The 21,438-nt window shown below is 38.5% G+C and overlaps 1 protein-coding gene across 1 annotated transcript in view; it reads right to left on the bottom strand.

The window, feature by feature from the left end:
• cald1a (caldesmon 1a) overlaps positions 1 to 20,624 on the bottom strand; it is a 119,085-nt gene extending 98,461 nt beyond the window's left edge. The window contains exon 1 of the mRNA XM_028450356.1: positions 20,503 to 20,624. The gene's annotated coding sequence lies outside the window, so the exon portion shown is untranslated. The remainder of the gene's footprint in view (positions 1 to 20,502) is intronic.
• Between the last annotated feature and the right edge of the window lie 814 nt (positions 20,625 to 21,438).

The following is a 21,438-nucleotide window of genomic DNA, read 5'->3' as shown; positions in this document are numbered from 1 at the left end:
CAGACACAGAGCCATAACGAGATTCATTAGGAGTCTCCTTTCTCAGCAGATGTGGAATATAATCCCAATGATCAATATTTGGCTTCCAGTTTTTGTTTAGTCTTCACCAATTTCTGGCTAAAGTCAAATATTTAGGGGAAGGAAGACAATTCCGATGAAAGACTCTGGAGAGCTTCTTTATTTAAATTATGGTCGATTTGCAATATATGTAGTTAAAGATTGGGACCAATTTGTTTATCTAAACCAATCATCTATTCACCTTCTATGCATTAGGGTTGTGGAGAGCTTAAAGCTAATATCTGGAGTTTCTGAGAAATCTATGTTTGTGTATGATTCTTTTGAAATGCAAAAACATGCCGACCTAGTCTTTTACTATGGTCTACTGCTGGTGGTCATTCATATACATTAATGTATATAAGTCCCTCCTTCGTCCTATAGACCCCTATTCAAATGCAAACGATCGCAGAGTGCGCCCAGCCAATAGGCTTTGACTTCCTGTTTTTGAGACTGTCAATCAAAGTGAATGTGGAACTGTGCACGAAAACAAGGCCGCACATCACAACAACAAACAGGTAAATATGATTTTGGCTCTTACCTGACCCATAGACCTATATCAATGCGACCCGATGCAACCTTGTTATGTTACGCGATACACGTGCAGAAAAGTAAAGGCGTGTCTTCTGGTAGATTGGGAGAGGCAGTGGGAGGAAGTGAGGCTGTTCAGGGCGGGACATCGAGACGTTTCACAGAAACTCTGGATAGCAGCTTTAAGCTAAACCAAGCTTCCTTTAGTAAATCAGTCTATCACAGATTGTTTTTGGAAAGTAGAAAGAAACGTAATAGCCCAGGAAAAACCCAGGACTGTACCATTTTTATACAAAGGTGTTTGGATAGTTATCATTTGGAAGCTTTAGTAGAGGCTTTTTTTCTTTCAATCAGGAGAGGAAAAGGAGAATTTAGCTAAATTTATTGGTTGAAAATCTTTTTGCACTTTATCACACTACCAATTTCAGCCCATTACAGCTAATAGCTGCACTGTGTTTTACAGCTAGGCAGATTTAACTTGAGCATAGTGGATGATTAATGTTGGTTGAGCAGAGATTGCCAAAATTGTCACATCTTCTTTGGGCAAGCTCCCTTATTCAGTTATCGTTTAAAATGATGAATCATTTTAGCACAGTTGTCTGGACAGTGTGGCAGGTTTTCATCAGCTACTCATCGGGGAAGGATTGGCCCAAAACATTGAGAAAGTAATAAAAGTAGAGGAAAAATGAAGACAATATGGTGCCATTTCCGTTATTACTTAAATGATCCAACCTAAGATGGATGACAACTGGTTTTTGGAGCAGACCGGGCAGTAATGTCGTACTCAAGACCACACTAAACAAGACCAAGACCAAAACAGAGACAAGACCATAAAAATCTATTTTAAAACCATGACAATGTTGACCAGGTAAAGAGCAGATCACTGCTGGTCTTGATGGATATTTGCGTGTCCATCCAGTCTAAGTCCGAGACAAGACTGAGTAAAAATGCTCTCGAGTTCAAGACAAGACCAAGACCTTCGAAATGTAGTCTTGAGACCAAGACTGATCTTGAGTACCACAGCACTATTGGGCAGTGAGCTATCCAGGAAAGGCAACCATCAAGAATACACTGCCATCTATGTAACTTATTTATGTATAGCTTTTTAAAGACACATTTTGAAGAAAAATATTTAATTGTCAATTTATTTGTCAAATGAAATTTCCTGATATATCGTACCACTAGAATCGTCTCGAGCACTGTTGATCTCATTCTGACAGACACAGGGCTGCAATGCAATGAGCTCGCTCCAAGGCTAGATCATCTAACCCAGTGGTTCCCAATCTTTTTTGTCCCGTGTACCCCCTTTGCATTTTTGTCAAATCATGTGAACCCCCTTCACATCATTATACCCTCTCCATAATTTCATATGCTTTTTCATTTGTGGAACAGCGGACTCTCCTAAACCTCTAACTGTGTCTCCAACACTGGTTCCCCAAACAATGAGTTGAGGGAATTTAAAGTGGAATTAAAAAAAATAAATAAATAAATACCAATGCAACTTTTAATGTGAGTAACCTTATGTGTTACCTTCCTTTTTTTCTTGAGAGGTTTTAAAAGGCGCAAATAAAATGTAAAATAAAATTATTATTGTCATTACTTCAATAGTAAGTTAATACTGTCCTTTGTAAATAGTAGTTAGTCATTGTCTCCTATTGTCAGAAGTGTGATAAAATGGCCTCTACAGCATAAAAACTTCCTTTTTTTTAATAAATGACAAGAAAATATAGTATTTTATTGAGCAATAGTACTGTTAGTTTGTGGTGAACAAAAAACAAAAAAAAGCCTAAAAAGGAAGTAGGAACATTTACTGATTATTTTTTAATTAATTGTGAAATCTTTCCGAGTACCCGCTCCAATGTACTCATGTACCCCTAGGGGTACACATACCTCTGTTTGGGAACCCCTGCTCTAACCTGTACAAGCTTACAACATCGTAACTCTGCTGCATGAAATCTTACTTACAGACTAGACGGACACTAATCCAAAAAGTTACCTGGATTTCATGCGCTGATGTCTGGTATAGAATTATGTTTTTGTTATTTCACTGCAAGTTAATATAAGAGTGCAAAGTGCACATGAAGCAGAACATAAGAGTGGGCAATCACCAGAGTCAGGATTGTCAGCACAAATTTCAGCAGCGTGAACCCATCCTAATCCTAATAGACTTTTACAAGTTAACAAAATATCATCCCAGGAGCTAGTCATACAAAGTTCTATCCAATAAAATCATACTTTTATGGAAAACGTGCCTATCTGGCAACTTTCTGTGGTTTGCAACAACAAATTTAGAGATATTAAAGTATTACCATTGCTCTCTAAATTACAGGGAAACTTCCAAAGAATACATTCCACTCATTTCATAACTCTAGGTTTTGTAACTTTACCACGTTGCATTTTCCTGCTTGGCAGTGCTGCCTGGCTCATGGGCACAATACAACATTCTCCACCTACAAATCCTCCCTCTTGCTGCAAGGCTCAAGTTAAGTTTATCTCTCAGCTACACAAAATAGACTTTTCACGTTCTGGTGTGCATGATTAGGAAATTATTGGTGTAGTTTAAGAGCAAAAAACTGAATTGCAACTACATCATATAAACAAAGTTTGAACTAATTTATTTAACACACTCAAGAAGAATTATATATAATGCAAGGTTTGAATAAAGTAGTGGGAAATCTGTCTGCAAATTGTAACGGGTACCTGCAGTAGAAATTTTGACAACATGAAATCTGTTTAATGTGATACCAATGAATATACAATTGTATTTTAAAAACACATTTTAATCACTGTTTTAGTAACACTGTAGCGTTACTAGCCATTTTGGCAAATACCACTGCATCTGTTTGAATCGGCAGACTGAAGAAACGATGTTGCAACACTGTTGCCAGAATGGGCTGTTTTCGGTCAAGAAATTTGAAGATTTGTGTGTGTGTTTAGACTTTAAAAAGTAATGTATATCTGGCAACACTGTTGGTTGTAGTAATCCTACATTTCTGATGAACACTATGTCATGACGTGTCACACAACAACTGGCTACGGGCTTACATTAGCGTGACCGTTTTTGGTCGCTATCGGAGGAGTCAGAGGGAATGATGATGTAAAATTAAATGAAATGTAAATTTTTTTTATCATTTTAATGTATTTCTGCAATCAACTAAATTACAAACTATTTTAAAAAGCATGAATGCTTAAATCTATTCTGTGACACTCGTAATGTAGTTTTTTTTGCTGGAAAATCTGGATTTGAAGATTGTACTAGCCATGCTGGTTTAGTGATCTACAAAGTTAATTTAAAGCCCTGAATATCGCCTATATCGAGATATATGTATATAACATCAGTGGAATTAATTAAAGTGTCCATGTAACTTGCGTTACTGAGATTTGTAACGAACAATATTTAGCAGATTTTTATTTCAGTATATATATATTATATTACTGCAGCCACTGTGTTTCAAGGACGAGCAGGTTTTCCTCCTCCTGGCTGCTCACAAGAACTTTTAAAGAAAATCACTTGACTAAACCTCTAGTATTATATATGATCTTTTGATAGAGCTTGCCATTGAAATTCACCTTGGATACCCTTTAAATACAGCAAGTTTAAGACTTTTTGAAATGCAATCACGTCTTTAGTTTTTACCCTTATTATAAATCTTGTTTCAAACCCAAGGGGCCAAATCCGGCCCTTTAGAGCATCCAATTTGGCCCACAGGAGACAGTAAAAATGAGCAAAAACATGAATTATTGTGTAAATGACCAAATAATCAAGTTGTAGATATCTCAAATTCACCAATTTAATGAAACTACAATATTTTGAGGCGTTTGCAGTTTTCCTTTGTTTATATCACATGAATGCAGTAATTTTTAATTGCAAATTGTGGAAAGAACTCTCAATTTTTCCATAAATCTAGCAATTTCTTACAAACAGTTCTACGAAATTCCTCTAAATTACACTAAAAATTGGTTACAAAATCTAAAATTTTTAAAGTGAATATCCGGCAGGGACTAGGGCACAAATTATGTTAACATTGTACATTTTTCCCACAATCTAAAATCTGCAGCCCACTTCAGATCAAACTGGTCCATATTTGGCCCCTGAACTGAAGTGAGTTTGACACCTATACATTCACAAAACAATCGTTAAAAAAAAGCATTCAAAGATTGTATGAAACTTTTATCTAAGGGATGTTCAGAGGATGATAAAGGTTTTATTTGGTGGTTCATTCAGGTCAGATAGTGGAGCCCAGAGCTCACAGTAAACATGGTGATGCTGCTTTTAGTTGTTATGCTGCAAAGAAGTGGAACAAACTGCCAGCAGAGCTGAAGTCAGCATCAGATGTGAACATTTTTAAATCAAAGTTAAAGGCACTTTTTTTCTCTACTGCGTATGATTGAGAGAGAGATTTTTGGTCATGTTGTTGATGTAATGTGTTTGTTGATGATTTGAATTGATTTTACTGATGATTTAAAATGTTCTTATATATTTTAAGCTGTTGAATGTTTTCTGTTGCACTTTTTGATCATGTAAAGCATATTGAGTTGCCTTGTGTATGAAATGCGCTATACAAATAAATTTACCATGCCTTTAAGGTTAATTTCTTACCCATCATGGCCTTTTTGGAAATGACTTTAATCAAAGCCCCTAAAAAAACTACTAACTCTGTGGCATTCCTGTATGATTTCTACTAATATATGGTAGTGATGCATTGCATCAAGCTAACAAACTCTGACATAGACACCTGCAGTCTATCATAACAGAGCAGCTTCTTCCTTTGAGAGCATTATCCTGTCGTGTCCGTCTCTGTCTTCTGTCTCTTTGCTGTAATGTGACTTTGGGTTCTATTGCCAGAAATTCAAGGAAGCGCAAGAGCTTCAGGAGACAAAACAAAGGATTCTTTATTCTCCGTCTTTGTCTTTTTAACAGTAGATTACGCTGTCAGCCTTAGCCATCCTTGAAGCTCTGTTCACATCCACCCAGGAGGTTAAGCTGACTCACATCAGACCCTATCATAACAAATGCTGGACTTTCTTAATTGTATTGCTTGTGCTAATCCTAGACCATGGACTATTTCAACTTTGGAAGACAAAATCATTACAGTCAATCATTAGCATTATTTGGCTAATAAATGGAGGATGAAATTTACCCTCTGAGGTTAATCTTTATGGGATATTTAGGACCTCTAAATCCAAAATTTATCAGAATAACACATATCTTAGACAGGCATGAAATTGTAAATAATTGAGCAGTTTCTCTGGTTGTTCTGCTGAGTTAGCTGCAAGCATTTTGGGTTGATGGCAAACTGGAAATGAGATTTGGTTCACAAAGCATGAGCCGTAAATAGGAATAAATCCAAGACCAAAGATACCCCCCCTGGCAATAATCTGTCCATAGGGGTTAAGTCATGTTTTCTGGTTGGAAAATCATTTCTACCACCTGGGTAAACTCTGACCCAAATCACCTCGATGCACGACTCAACTCCACCATACACACCAACAGACATACCCATTCACCCACCACCCACCTTGTGTTTATGTTCAGAGTTTGAGTGACTGGTATTTCATTTCGGCCTGCCCGTAGCCCTTTAGCACAGTTTGGCTTGGCTGGTGTACCATTACTGGTCATTAAGTCTTAACCTGAACTAATAGGAACCCATTTTCCAAGGTGGTCCCGCAGGTGGCTGTCATATCAGTGAGTGACACTGTGGGATTCAGAGTTTGACACAGGCACACAGAGTGTCATAAAAACCTGTTGGGACACAAGCCAGACTCTATCATAGCTCAGATACAATCTTTCATACAAGAGCTCATTGTTTGGGGGGGGCATCTGGTTGCCAGCCACTGTGGACATACTGTCTCATTTCATATTCACATTATGTTTTATCTGATTTTTCATTTGTTTATTTCAAAAAGCTATGATAAAAAAAAAAAAGCATTGGCTTCAAGTTAAACCGAGAAACAAAATATGGTTCTCAAACTAGGGGGGCTTGATGTTATAACAGGGGGGCATGAGAATGTCCTTGCTGAACTTTGAGCATAAAAAAATATTTTTCTCTTTAGAACATTATTACTGTTAATAATGTCTTTGCCCTATCAATATATCGACATTCTAACCGTATGAGGCGCCCCTATTTGGCCAGTTTAGGTGACGTGATAGGTCAGTCATTGATCAGTATAGGTCACGTGACTAAAACTAAAACTAAACCTTACCCTAACCCTAAACCTAACCCTAACCCTAAGACGCTACGTACGTGTACTTCCGTAACCGTACCAATAGCATAGGGGGTTGTCCGTACAGCAACCGAACAAATAGACAGTTTCTTTTTTATTCTTCAAAGGGGGGAATGTCAAGAAAACATTGAAGACCACTTAGATCATTGCAGATTACACATACAACAAATAGTTATTTGAGAAAATTTGAACTTGCCCACATTCTTCTATGCTTGCCATTAGTTGCACATCCAACAGACACTAACATATTTAGGCCTGATTAAAGTAAAACACAATCGCAGGTTTTAGTAGATTTGTCGATGCAGCTGCTTAGTTGCTTAATAATACCCATAAAATGTCTTTAGGGTGAGGTTTCCAGATATTTTATTGACAGCTTGCATTAGACATTGATGAAAACTCTTGGCTGTTACCATGGAAACATGATGGAGCCTGGTTTTCTGTTTCAGAATTCGATGGGTCTGATGATGAAGCAATAGCGAATAGTGTTCTGGGGATAGATTTTTATTAGATCCAAATTTATTATCTATTACAGAGCAGAGCAAAAATATAAAACATTTAAAAGGTTCAATAACTATCAGCAAAGTTCGACAAACACAGAAAAAAACAAAAACATGCTTATTGGTTACACATTTATACCACAATAGGCCTATAGCATTGTTGAACCAAGACGCAACTTGGCAGACAATCTGATGTTAACACTATCTGAGTTTTAATTCCAGTTGATTTTAAACGCCAGCCTGTTACTATAATAGATACATTTTCTCTTGAATTAAAGCCTTGATGACTGTGTTGTAGCTATGCACTTCTCTGTTGTGACACGTGTCATCATTAATCAGAAGAGAAGGAGCCATTAGTCTAAATGTGGGGGTGATTAATCCGAGCTCCTACTTCATTAGATGTCATGCTCAATTTGTACTGAGAGCTGTGTACTGCATAAATAAGCAAAGATGATGGGACCCACAGCTATTCCTGAAACAAAGCAATCTCAGGACAGGCTCTCCAAACAACTATTCTCAAGACAGCAAAGCACCTCAACATGAACATGGTAGTTCTAGGTGAACTTTAACCTTGAGTTTACAGTGATATAAAGCACGTAACCATGTCTATTGGATAATTGCGATCATGTGTTGGATTTTGGAAAAGGAAATTTGTGAACTCTGATGTCTGATCAGACGATAATTGTAGACACATGTAGCCCAGTCATAAAAAAAATGGAACTGGTCTTCAAACCTAAGGCCAAACCGTAAGCCTCCAACGAGGTTAAACTGCAGTAGGACTCAAAGAATGAATCAGCCTTTAGTTTAATAAGTACCATTTGGCTGTCACCTCAGCGGCCGTAGAGTTGCTCTATTACAGTGAAGCCCCTCCAGAACAGAACAGAACAGGGTTATTCAATAAAAACCTGACTGAGTGTTTCTCCCAATCACCACTGGCAGCGCTCTGATGAGGTAAAGAGCTCTCCCATGCCAGCCTCTGTCCCTGCGGACCAGTGTTTGATTAAAATGGTTTTCTGAGGCTGTATTGTAACTCTTCTCATCCTTTTGCCAGGCCTAAGTTACAGCACAGGGAGAAACACTGACAAATTACCTAATGCAAACTGAAACAAATCTACCAGAAAACAATGAAATCTATAAGGTCTCCTGATAGGAAGATGGATGAAAGCAGAGAGTTTGTATTTATTTATTTTTTTCCAGGCAGCATTGGTATTCATATGTCAAAAACAGAGAGGGACGATGTTGAAAATGGGCCCAAGCACACAGCACATTTGTTTCTTTAGCTGTGGGAGCGGTGGCTATGAATCAGCTATTCTGCACTTTTGATCTTGAACCTTAATCACTTTCATCACTCCCCCCTCCCCCATGTGAGGAAGAGAGGACAACAACAGAGGATCCCACTATCACCAGCTCTATAAACTCTCCTGTTCTCTTGCCTGGTTGCTAATACATTCCTGAGCAATCCTTAGAGGCTCATATGTAAATGCCTGAGTATGCTTCTGATTAGGAGGCACAAAGAGTCGACTCTGTAAATGCACACTTAAACAATTACCACTGCTCCCGACTGCAGCCACGACACAGACCTCAGACTGTGCTGCTACCCTCAGGTGGTAACGTTGGATGCAGATCAATAGTTATGCTGCGTTCACACCGGATGCGTCACGAAAAGTCAATGGATAGATGCTTCCCAGATGCAAAATGTTTTCAGTGCGGCGGTCCGATACGCACGTCAAGTGTTGGCCATGCGAGCGCGCTCCCAATTTTACGCATATCCGCACATCCGCAAAAGTTGAAAATATAGAACTCCTGCGACTGTTTAGCATGACAAAAGCCAATCGGAATCTTTGTTGACGTCAACACGGACACCGGTCTCTTCAAGCATTCAACCATGGAGTAGAAGCTGTGTGACCACCTGTAGCTGTATGACACGGCCTTTATAACCGGGACCGGACTAAGAAGGATTTGGCGTGGAGGAGAATCAGCGAGGAGGTGGTAGTAGGAGGTAAAAGTTTCTCTGTAGCACTGAGCTAGGATAGCATTAGCTGCTAATCACACCGGCTTTTTTCACTGGTGGTTTATGTTTATGAGAAGAGAAAAAGTAGCGCAGCTCCTCACTTCAGCAGGCAGTGAAACTCACCGAGTTGGATGTGTCGCTGGTGGGCGGGGCTTCGCTTCAGACATGCGTATAAAGCGAATGGGGACATTTTTGGATCGTGCGGACCTTGCGGTGTGTTTCGTGAGGCAGATGCGCCCGGTGGCATAGAAGACGTATTCTGTGTGAACGCAGCATTATATCGGACTTCACCTCCAGAGGGAGAAATGAGAATCACAATGAATGCTAACATTTTCAGTGACCGTTGAAATAACTGTCTGATTGTCTTTATAAAGGCTAGGGTAATCTAACTCATAGCCCTTAACCACTGAGAACTTGTCTCTACTACAATGGTTCTCAAACTTTTTTGGCTCAAGTACCCCCTTTTTCTTACTTCTGAATGCAAGTACCTCCTTTATCCGACTGAAACATTTTGCTCAGAAAACTAATTAAAAACAACTATTAAGCATAATTAATGGAATGAACAAGTGAGACACATTTTAAAAAATATCGATTTGTAAATAAATGGATATAACAGTATTTAGTGTAGTGGTTCCCAACCGTTTTTAGATCGTGACCCCATTTTGATGTTATACATTTCTGGTGACCGCAAAGATATTTTTTTTTTTATCATGTTTGAGGTCAGATATATATATATATATAGCTAGCACTAAATTCAAGTAGCTAAATGAATGGCTAATGTCATTTGTGAGAGTTTCCTTAACAAATAGTATTTCTTACTGCAACATAATTAATTTGTTCGACTTTTAAAACCCCACAGTTCAGCCAAAGATCTGTCCAATAAATAAATGACCAGATAATTGTATTTTAGACCAAGATACAGTACCTAGAAAAATAATGTTTCAGGGTGTGAGACAAATCCCTTTCTAATATTCCTCACAAACGTAAAATAAATGTTCAAACATTAAGTCGGAGTGTAAAAAATTATGGGGTTCATCTAACGTCTGGTAGACTATTACAAAAGCAGTCTGACTCATGTGAATAAATACCCATGTAAGGACAAAGTGATGGTTTCATGTGTATGAAGTCAGTTCTCTGGTTCAGTATCATTATCGCAGAGGAATCAGATCTCACTGTTCTCACTCCAAGTGTGGCACAAGGCCATTGTTGACAGGCTGTCCTTCACTTCAACGCACACGCGCACACACACACACACACACGCACAACCAACCATAGGTGTGAAGACAAGAGTACTGATATATCCTACTCAAGTAAAAGACTGTTGCTTGATTGTAATTGTACTCAAGTATAAGTAAAAGTCGTACATGAAATTCTTGAGTACAAGTAAAAAGTAGTTCAATTAAAAAGTACTCAAAAGTAAAAGTTACTAGTTACTTTTACCCCCCACGTTTATTTTTGGTAAAAAATCTTACCACGGTTCCCTTGCATACAGTAAACATCTCATGAATAAACTTAAAAGGGAAGATACCAAATATTTTATTTTCCACAAAGGCATCTATATAAAATAAAAGGTTTCACAAAATGTACAATTCTTTTTTTTCTTTAAATAAAACAACTAGTGATAGACAGATTCATCGGCCAATTTTGGATGGAAACAAAATTGGTAACGACATCGACCCTAGAAAAACCCATATCGGTCGATCCCTAAAAATAACACCAAGGAATTAAATTCAAAATAAACAAATTCTCAGGCTCTAAGTATAGACACATTTATAAAGTCTAAAACAGAGAAAATAAATAACCTCCATTCAATGCTGTTTTGGCGCGGTGCATTACGTTTAATCTGGTTGGTCGGCTATGATGTGATGCATCTGATTTTTGTCTGGACATTAGTTTCACAATGTCCGTTCGGTTCGATGTCCGTTGATCATTTTAAAACAAAAAAAATACTCATTTACTCAGTAACAGTTGGGTGTAGAAATGTAATGAATTACTTTGTACTTAAGTACAAGTAAAATTACTTGATTTAGAAATATACTCAAAAAAGTAAAGTGCCCATAAAAGCAACTCAATTACAGTAACATGAGTACTTGTAATCTGTTACTTTCACCTCTGGCTGTAACCTACCCACTCACTGTCTGTTTTTCCTGTGCAATTCAGAGTGGTTAACCTTAGTTAACTATGTAAACACATGAGCTCACTGGTCATATGTTCACACATAGCGGCGGTTTTTAAATGCTCCTCTGGGATTTACATCACTGTATAAGAACTATGTTCCCTTAATTCCCCATTACTCTAAACTATGGTACGTTTAAAGGTTGATTTGACAGGCTCTTGATTAGCCATGTTTGTTTAAGTTCAAGACTGTTTGGGAAGAAGACAAAAACCTGGGAGGAGAAAGGGGTGGAAGAGGAGGAGGAGGATGGGGAGGGGAGGTGAAGAGAGGACAGAAGGGAATGAACGGAAAGTTGGCCAAGATTAAAAGTTGGGTAAAGTGAGAATGAACGTTATAGTAATCAGGTTTTTTTTAGGGAAGAAAATAGCTGGGGTAGAGGAGACTGGAAGAGGTAGAAGAAAGAAGGCAAGTTAATGTGGCAGTTATAGGAGCAAGACATGTACGCTGGTGGTTTTCTGTGCCACAGGGACCCGCTGTGCATGTCTGATGTCCCAGTGGGAAGATGCAACAGGAAAACACAAGGCCAATCAGCTAACAGAGACATTTCCTGTGCTTGTTTTATCAGATGAGAAGAAGCCCAAAGGCTAAATGTCCCTTTTTTTCAACAAGGGTGTACACTTCTTAGAATAACCCGCTTTGGTGAACTATGGGGAGAAACATGCATCTTTGTAGGATGACATCAGAAGCATTGCTCGGGACCACTGACCTCACTCTCATACAATCAATCATCCAGAAAAACCCAATGGAACGTAGCCCATATAAGTGAGAATGAGCCTTTTAAGATATTAACCAAGGCTGCTTGGTGGATTAAGTCATAAAGTTTTAAAACATGTAAATTTAGGTTAAAAAAACCTCAGAAATATGATAACCTTAGCACTGTGAAACTTCTGGCAGAGCTTGGCATCTGGCAACAAACGATGGAGAACCAGTGTGCCAATTACAAACACTGACACGCTACACTACCTGTTGGCCAATCTGGCCTTGAGTAATCACACTGAGTTAAGAAAACGATACAAGTGAGAAGCTGGTCTGACAAAACGCTTTCCACTGAAGTGTGACTAAATCCTTGAGGAATTCAAACACAGGTCTTTAGCGTCTACATGATCACTTCAAATAGGAGAATCAAAGATCATGTCCAGTAACCCTAACCAGGGACTGGATATTCTACTTTAATTAGGAAAACAAATGTACATTGCTCTAAAAACAGACTCTAATTATACAATGATTAAATGTTAGAAGATCTGAGAATATAATGTATGTATCTGGTCCTTGTCTGCTAGACAGCCCAATCACTAACAGCAAAGAGAGAATAAAGGTGAACAAGAGAGAGCTCAAACCTCCGCCAAGTGCCACATACCTTCTTTGCCAGACATTTGCAGTTATTTGGATCATGGTGCCATGATCATTCACACTTTGAATGCTTGGAAGAACTGTCTATCACCATTAATAATGATACAACAGGTCCAAATGTTTGAGCACCCCTATTTTTTTCCCAAAAAATCTAAAATAAATTGTGCTCATGTAGAACTCAGTGGGGTGATTGAGAAACCAACCCGACCGATATGATTTTTTGAGTTTTTGCCAAACAAAGAGAGGTAGCAATTTTTCGATTTTTGAAACTGATCCAGAATCATTATATTAATATGAATCCCCTCCAAAATTTATCGGAATCTTTCATGGTATATCCTTTGTAATCTGAACACATAAGTGGTGTGCAGATGCGCATGTATGACCAAAACAACAAATGTGAACAAGATCATATATTAAATATGTATTTGGCACTTCCAATTTTGCGGATTGACAAAAGTGAATAACGGGTGTCAACTCGTGATTGGAAGCAGATTTGTTTTAGAAAGCTGATTAAATTCAGATATTGTAAATTTAGATTTCAGTCATTTTATTAGAAAGTAGGGGTGTCCTTCTCTGATATTGATATTGGTCTGATATCAACAAACTAGTCTGGAACGCTCGGATGGACTGATCAATGGTTCATGGCTCAAGACATTTAGATGGACTATCCCAACCAGTCAAAGCAGATGGCTGCCACCTCTGAACCTGGTTCCGCTGGAGACCACATATTTTGTTAAGCGCGCTGAGATGACTTTGTTGTAATTTGCGCTATACAAATAAAGTTGACTTGAGTTGAGTTTAAAGAGCAGACATGTTGTTATTGAGTTCATTTCTATTAATTTTTGCTTCAAATTAAATGAAAAATGTAACGTTATCCACACATCCCTCTAAAAACACATAAGAACAAAGTAACAACCCTAGGTGCTCCCCTGAGCACCAGACCTACAAAGTTACGTGCACCACTGTGAATACCATGATTCTGCCGAGTACACCACAAACACATTCCAAACGTATGCTGTATAAATAAACACCTTCTATGGTTTCAACTAATAGCAGGGCACCTTGCCTATATATTCTGCCCATCACTTCCTGACTGTTCTTTTTACCCCATGAAAGAGTTAAAATTTCTCTTTCCTAACCGACATCTGCCCATCCGTCCAAACGCTTCATATTATATAACTGAGTGTGCAGTTCTGGATGCAATGTATTCAAATTACATGCTATCGGATTCAATGGTGAGTGCAGGAACAGAACAAGTATGCTGCTGCCGGTAAATGAGTCCAGGCACATAGTCCCATGTGTGCTAATGGTAAGTCAATCACAATCACTTCTAATGAGCTTAACCCTGTCCTACTGTTAGACAGAGGATTCATAAACTGAAAACTAAACCTGGATTTACTTTTCAAGCACAGTGAGGATGATGCCTTAGCAAACGTTCATTTTACTAGTGGTTCCGCAACCACTCTATGTCCCCCGCTGTATTCTTACACAAACAAATCTGCATAAAATCAAGCCGAGGGCCCAAATAACTTGAGCACAGGAAACATGCCTGACATATTTTCACTGGTCCATTACAGGAAGAAACCAGAAAATAGCTCTGGCACCTGCTGTGCAGGAACAATTTATGTTTGAACAAACATGTCAGCAGGCAATCATTGCAAACCGAACCACATTTGGAAATGCTTAATACTGAACACAGTATAGGTAAACATGTTCTTTAAATAGAACAGAGAAGTCTGATTATTCATGCTGAGTGAATATGGCTTCAGCCAGTTTTTCCATTCTATTCAAATTCAGCTCTGTACTTGGTAGGATGCCTGGACTCTGCGGTGGTAAGAAACCTCTGCTCCAAGGAAACTCTGGATTCCTGCTTTGGAACTCAAAACTGTGGTGGATTACAAGTAACTATAACAAAGCCCCCAGAAATCTACAACAACTAAACAATGTATGGTTCTCAGCCTTAGTTAACGCAGAAATGAGAAAATGCATTAAAAACCAGGGAATTCAGTGAAAAACTTTAGCTAGTAAGAGAACATGACAGAAGACAGGATGCAGCACAGAGTAACTAAAAAAACCCTTCACCGCACTCAGTGTGCTGTGCAGTCTAGAATCAAACTCCGGAAATGCATGGCAATGTTCCCTACATCCTGCACGCCCAGCCCTAACCCTGGGCCAGCCAAACCCCTGTTATCACTCAGTGCAATTACCCCCACAGCCTTTTCATTTCATGTCAATTATGAAATTCATTTTAAAAAACAAAATGGTTGGAACTTTTTTTTACAGATTTGAAATGACATGCGTGCCAATATTTTGAAAAGAAGGGGGTACAAAAAATGAATGTGGATGTTTGTCCCCCTGGTCTTTTCCTTCTCTTTTCTTTTTTCTTTCCCTTTTTCAATGTTCAGAAATGGAAAACTTGGGAAAGACAATGTGGCCTGAGACACTTGGACTCTTCTTTATTGTCATTTTTTGTTTTTTTCTCTGCTCATTTTATTCAATGGAGGACAACAGGGATAGGGCCAAGGTAACTGTAAAACTGTACACGTGAGATTGTGCCTACCCATGTGTTTTCCAAATACAAAGTGAATTACAAAAAAATTAAATAAAAAGGCAGCGTGGGAGGGATTCTTTTTTTTAAACATGTTTGCAAAGAAAGAAAACTTAGATAAAGTTTACTATTTGCGTTGAGTAGCACAGAAAGTACAGGGACTAAAATATACTCCCACTTGTTTTCTATTATGGCTTTGTTTCATCACAGGTCACAGGAAGCTGGATGATCCGAGTTAACATGGTGAAAAAAGCACAGGCTGGACAAAAAACAGACAACTATCAAATACACAAATATTCAAAACAATCTGAAGTCAGGAATGATATAACCAGGCATGGCTGTAGATTGGAGGAGGAAACAAAAAGATACAGAGAGAGTCAATGAAAGTGGACACAGATAAGCCTGAGCCCAAGGTCAATGACAGACTCAGCTGAAACTGTCTCAGCCCGAGCACTGAAGTTAATATTAAATGGTAAAATCCATCCATTATCTACGCCTGATTAGGGCCACAGGGTCTGCTGGAGCCAATGGGCGGGGCGTAAACTGTACAGGACGCCAGGTTGTCACAGGGAGAAATGGTCAAATGGCTAATAAATATACAAAACATTCAAATCACAAGTTCTTATATTATATAACGGAAATTGAGTTAATCTCATTACACAATGTTAGCAATACAACTTCCTTATAGCTTATCAAACACTGAAAAACTAATAGTGACCTAAAGCTTTATATTTTTCTCATAAGAATAAGATTACAACAGATTGTTATGATTTGTTTATATTTTTTTTTTTATGTTTCTAAGAAGTTGAAAAGGTCATACCCAGACTAAGTGTTTCAGTATGTCCAGAGTTAAAGTCAAATAAAAGCATGGTTATTTTTTCCAACAACAATTTCTTTTTCAAAACAATATTGTGTCGTGTCATTATCATGAGCCCATTATAGACTACTGCAGGGCTGATGAGGGTGGTGAAATGGCTTTTGTTATTACTTTTCTAAAACATGTGACTGCACTTTTTTTCAAAGAAGAATAGTTAAAATTTTTACCTTTTTCAATAGAGTTTTTTTGTGGTGGTGAACAACTGGTCTATTGTGTTGTGAACTAAATGTACATCCCACCCCTCATATATATATGTATATATATACAGTATATATATATATATATATATATATATATATATATATATATATATATATATATACATACTGTATATATATACCAGAATACAATGTTTTTTGTTTTAGTTTTTTTCTAAAGTTGCTCGAATTGCAAACCATAAATGAACATTGATAAATGAAAAAAGGTAAAGTGTAACTATAAACAATGAATTAGTGCACTTCTCCCAGTGTTGTCATTTTGTAATCATTACTGCTGATTCCAAAGTAGCAGCTAATACATATAAAACAGCACAGTGTCACAGGTTTTCCATGCAGCAAAAATTAATACATTCATTACATATTAGAGCCGACCCATTAAAGTTGATTAATCAGTGACAGCTAAAATCGGTTGATTAATAGACCCCTTAATGGTTCACGTCACGAGTGACGTCACAAATTGAACATAGCGTTAGTTCAGGCAGGCCGCGGACATCAAGCCAGCCACACCTTCAATCAACCGACGGCCCAGATTGGCTCCCTATTGGTCAAAGCATACAGGAAGCCATACTTAAACTGCGACAGCTGCTTTTTACCACCTCAGCAAGCATCTCGCAACCCACCTCCGCCCCAACTCCTCCAGGTCAGTATGTATACAGCTAACTGGGTGTCATTTTTTTGTCATTAACATCTGCTCTGATCTGTTCCAGGGGATTTCTGCTAACCGCTCTCCTTGCTTTAGCCTTTAGCTAGGGCTCAGGGAAGGTCAGGGATGAGTGCTCTCCCTACCTCCGGCTTTCCACGTAAGCTTGTGGAAAGGGCAAGGAGGTCCCGGAACAGACCCATACCACCAAATATACGACTGCATGCATATCCATGTAAAGCGCTTAAAGGCGCTATATAAATCCTAATGCACATGTATTGTAAATAAATCATTTATTTTGACTAAAGCGGTCCTGACTGAGCTCTATTTGGAGGTAAAAACAGGAAACATCGCTGGCTGAAGTCTGTGCATGCTAGTAATGTTACAGCTTTAGAATGTCGTCTTGTTGTGCCAGAATTAGGGATGTCCCAATACAACTTTTTAATTTCTGATATAATACCGATATTGATCCGATGTCAGCATGAATCATACATACTTTTATTACTTTTTTTTATTTAACAAAAAACAAAAAAACAATTCCTTATTTTGTAGTGTAGAATGTTAGAAAAGGCTTGATCAAGTGATGTTATTCAAACAATAGTCAGCAAGAGTATAGTATGAGAAGAACTGACCCATTTATTATTAACCAATTGGTTACATACATTTTAACCTTCAACATATTATCTACAGTATTCTACAATTAAATAAAATAAGCAAAAAATGAATTGGAAAAAAAATGGGAAATTGCAATCCGATATTTGTTTTCAGGCTGATATCGGACCGATATCGATATTGGATCGGGACACCCCTAGCCAGAATAGAATTAATAATTTCAGTGGACGTAAATTAAAGTTTTATAGTATTCCAGCGGACACTCGTGCTCAGAAAAAAACAAAGACAATTGTCGTTTTGCCTCCAGGCTAAGCCCCGCCCAACAAAATACATCACATTGTTTACAAACAGTCAAAGGGTCTATTGGCCGCACCAATGACTTTGTCAGGCTTGAGTGTAAATGCGTAAAAATGTCCCAAAACATGTACGTGAGGTGTTCTCGTGTCATGTTAAGAAATGGATCATGAATTCCATTTTTTCCATCAGATTTCTACAATAACAGAAAATCGGCTGTCCTCCCTTACTAACACACTATCTGACATTATTTATTAGTGACTTCCTGGCTAATGTTCTATAAAGCAATGAAACCCTACAAAGACTCTTATTTCAATGATTTACAAGAACTGGGAAATTAAAAAAATGGGATTAAATGTAATGGTAAAAGCATTACAATAAAGATAATGAGGCTAAGGATTAGAAGCAGACATTAATAATGCTAAGGTGTGGAGGTTACTCTGATGGAGCAGTAGGGGTCCAAAGCATTGGGCTGTTTTCACTACATTCCAGAGACCATTCCAAGCATCTGTCACCAGGTCAGACCTGGTCCTTATAAGGAGAAGAGGGAATTATCTACACAACGTTTTCCTAATACTGCATCAGATACAGTTTCATGAACAACAATGATGCTGTTTCTGGCCTCAAATGCACCTACCCCTAAAAAAAAAAACAGCTATCTGCAAACTTTTCTATTTGGCCGTGCTTCCATTTGATCAATTTTGCAATGTCATGAAGATGGCATCAATAGGCCTTCATATGCAGCTGATGGGACTTGAAGATGTACCCTCAGGGCTGGTGGGATGGAAAAGAATGTGTTATCTTAAAAGGATGAGGAGTGAGCTGCCCTCTGCGATTCCACTCTTTAGCTTTAGCCTCGAGAGCTAAATGCAGTCGAGGATGAGGCTTAAATAGACGACTCAACTTTAAGCCAATGGTGCTTTGAAGTGCAGAAGGTTTACTGCATCTTTAACAGCTGAATGTCCATTGTGTGATATCAGCACAAATCATCCATACTTTTATGACTTATTTTGTAGTGTGGAAATGTTAGAAAAGGCTTGATCAAGTGATGTTACTCAAACAGAGAACAATAGTCAGTAACAGAAAAACTGACCCATTTATTATTAACCAATTGGTTAAATACATTTTAATCTTCAATATAATATCTACAGTATTCTACAACTGAATAAATATAATATAATATATATCAGAGATTTTAGATGTGATTCGTTTTCTGGCTGATATCGGACCGATATCAGATATCAATATCGGATCAGGACACCCCTAAATATAATCATATATTAATATTATAAATATTGTAATTTTCTATATCACCAAAATGGAAAACATGATATATTGATATTTTACCCATGTCTAATAGCGGTATTCATTTACTTATGATGAGCAGTGGATTTCTGATGTTAGGTTTTGTTTCTTCTTCACGTAAGTGCTTGTGTTACTTCCGAGCACAAGAAAGGGGGAATTTTATGTTCCCAACTTAGTGAAAACTATTTAAAAACCTTTCACAAGTGCTGACTAGTAAGTGAATAAGGTAAGAGTCTGATAAGGAAGAACATGACTGGCCTGCACAGATTACTGAGTGAAGACAGATGAGCCACACCTTGTTGTCCACTATCAGTGCCTGACCTAACACACAATAAAAAAAAAAAGTCCATTAACACACTCCTTGTCATTTTGGAAAGCAGGGGGGAAGCTACAGAGGTAGCTAGGGATGGGCTATGCTGATTGGATTCCTTCGGGCCACCCTGGTTGATTGACAGCTCACAAACATGGCTTAAAACACGTGTGGATGAGATTTGATCAGAAATATAAGAGAATAGATTGTGTATACAAGTTTGTCATGAACAGTTCATATTGTATAGTGTACTTAGACACAGATTAGTGTATTTAATGAGCTCATGGACGCTTTGTCCACCTTTGGCCACCCCTTAGAAAAGAGTCGATCAGCCACTGCTCCATAGGGAAACACAATGGGATGGAAATGTAGACTCCAAAGTGCTAATGTGAGGCCTTAAAGTGTATCTCTTAAACTTTTTAAATCCAGCTCCTATGTTTAGGGTGTGCTATAGAAAGTCGGGATCCCCCTCCTCCATCTCTCCATGGACTTTTTGCTCGATAAGAATCAGGAGAAAGGGAGCGCGCATTGCAGGGGCGGACATTCAGCTTTTCTCTTTGTTTCCTACAACTTCACAAAACATCCACTCAGCAACACCAAACACTTTGCCATCACGGAAAAGTTTCAAGTCTCAACCCGCGATCGCGACTTTTGCCACAGTTTTTTTTTGTTTTTTTTCCTCCGTGAACTTTTACCAGATAGAAACGCACACAAAAGGAGGAGCGGCTTCTTCAGCGCCAAAGCGGCTCCGCATCCACATCACGCACGGTTTGTGACAATATGTCACACGTGTTACATCTCTCCAGCATCCTCATCTGTACACGGTAATGTGAGGGGTTTTAGGTGTGTCTTACCTGCGGGTGTGAACGGGACAAAGCAGAGCAGTGGGAGCCAGTGCAGTCAGTCAGTCAGTCCGTCAGTCCCTCCTTTACTTACACTCACTGATAAAACCCCAAGTGGATACTTATTCAGGCCCCTCCCTTTAAAACATAATCCCACATCTCCTCCTGGCTGGCCCTGTTCACTCCTCTGCTGCTATTATATTATATTAATATTATTATATTCTAATGTACTCTCACTGCGTCCTCACAGATAGTGTGCCAACAACTGTGTGTATACCACTTCTAAAGAGATGGAGGCAGATATAAAGTGTGTGAGGGGTTATCAGTGTGTGTGTGTGTGTGTGTGTGTGTGTGTGTGTGTGTGGATCACATGAAATGTTAATCCTAGACCAAATAAAGAGACAGGCTCACAAACAGAGGCGTAGGTCGAGAAAGCAACAAGTCACCACCAGCACTGAGTAAAGGATGCTTATGATTAGAGCTGAGTATCACCAGGTACCGTCACGATACGATACTGTCATGATATTTTTGCCCAAGATAACGATAATATCTTTGTTACGGCCTTATTTTAGGGGTGTTCCATCTAAGGGACCTCGCAACTCGATTTCGTTTCAGGGTGCTACGATTCCATTAATCGACGATTATTACGATATTAACGATGATCACAATTTTTTTTAAGCATCTTTCTTCTTCTCCTCACTTTGTGGTTATTTCATACTTTAAAACTAGGTATACGGGGGGGAGGGGGCGGTCAGGAGAGATCACATGAAATGTTAATCCTAGACCAAATAAAGAGAGAGGCTCACAAACAGAGGCGTAGGTCAAGAAAGCAACAAGTCACCACCAGCACTGAGTAAAGGATGCTTATGATTAGGGCTGGGTATCACCAGGTACCGTCACGATACGATACTGTCACAATATATTTTTTTTTTACCCCACGATAACGAT

This window comes from Gouania willdenowi, chromosome 6, assembly GCF_900634775.1.
Source record: "Gouania willdenowi chromosome 6, fGouWil2.1, whole genome shotgun sequence".
NCBI classification, from domain to species: domain Eukaryota; kingdom Metazoa; phylum Chordata; class Actinopteri; order Blenniiformes; family Gobiesocidae; genus Gouania; species Gouania willdenowi.
This window is presented reverse-complemented; position numbering and strand designations above follow the sequence as displayed.